Here is a 1,577-nt window from a genome sequence, read left to right on the forward strand (position 1 = left end):
TATATATAGGCAATTTTTTTGTTGAAAATACACCTAAATTTGAAAAACTTGTAATTGTTTAAAGTAAATTTATACACATACCAATCTCGTTTCAACAATATTTTTTGGTTTATCAGTGATAAAAATTAGAATTATGAATTAGAAAAACATCTTTAAAAGTTTCCATGTTGACAAATTCAAATGACGTACAGTTTTAATATTATTGACCGTTATGAACGTTTAAACTTGTCAACGTCGAATTTTTGAAGATGTTTTTCTAATTCATAATTCTAAATTTGTCTGTGATGAACATTTTTATTTGTCAACATTGAAACGTTTAAAGATATTTTTCTAATTTATAATTCTGAATTTTTACCATTGATAAACAAAAAATATTGTTGAAACTAGTTTGGTATAAATATATTTATTTTAAACAATTAAACATTATTCAAATTTAGGCGTATTTTCGACAACACATTTGCCTATGTTTTTTTCCTGCGGGGAAACATGATCCCAAGTGAAAAACTGTGAAATTATACAGACAACACACACACACACACACATACACACGCACACACACGGGCGAAAATTTATACACATGCGTAGAGTGTATATAAATGAGCCTATGCGTTTTTGGAATATCTGCCGCACTGTGAACGAAATTCATTGTTAGTAATTATGGTATCTTTACGTCTTCGTAACTTAGCGGTTCGGCAAAAGGAACTTATAAAATAAGTACTAGGCTTACAAGGAATAAACCGTGGAGTCTATTTGTTCGACTAAATGCAGTGCTCCAGCACGGGCGTAGTCAAATGACTGAAATAAGTAGAAGAAAGAATAAGAGAATTATGCGGGGAGGCACGTAACTGAAATTAAGCAAGGCCATAGAAACGCAGTAAGGCTTGTGTGGCCGATCTGTTTTTTATAGATTACTAGCCACAAAACGGTATTTCAGCTAATGAAAAAAGAAAAGAAAATCCAGGATCAGAATGCAAAGGAAGTATAGGACATCTAGAATCTCACTCAATACAACGCGTCAATGCCTACGTTGTCAATGACGTGCTTATTTGTAAATTCATCCTGCGATGGTTCAAGGCTCTTAGCAGGCGATCAACTCCTTATTCATTTCTTCGAAACTTCTAGAACCAAGAGAAATGTGATGCTAAATTCTCGTTTGTCTATCGCGGTGTTGTGTAAAGCAGTTATTAACTTTAATTTTCCACTCCCTATAGCCTATTACATCGCAGAAAGTAAATTTAAATGTTTGAAAATTATTAGGGAATCATCTAACTGAATTATGTTGTTCCATTGATCGGAAGATTTGAATGCTCCACAGTGTGGCTGGGAGAGATCGAACTCAGAACGACGGGTGGCGCAACTAATTTTGCAAACACAAGGCCTGATCTTTCCACGCGCACAACACACATACACACACAAACACACAGACATACGCCCACAACACACACAAATATCAAATACATATTCCTTGGGAAATTGTAAAAACGCATCTCCATACCAGCATTTTAATAGATATAGAAAAACATATATGTCCGTGTGTGCGTCTGTATGTATATGTGTGTGTATAATATTTATATATA

Source organism: Octopus bimaculoides, chromosome 12, assembly GCF_001194135.2.
Source record: "Octopus bimaculoides isolate UCB-OBI-ISO-001 chromosome 12, ASM119413v2, whole genome shotgun sequence".
Taxonomy (NCBI): domain Eukaryota; kingdom Metazoa; phylum Mollusca; class Cephalopoda; order Octopoda; family Octopodidae; genus Octopus; species Octopus bimaculoides.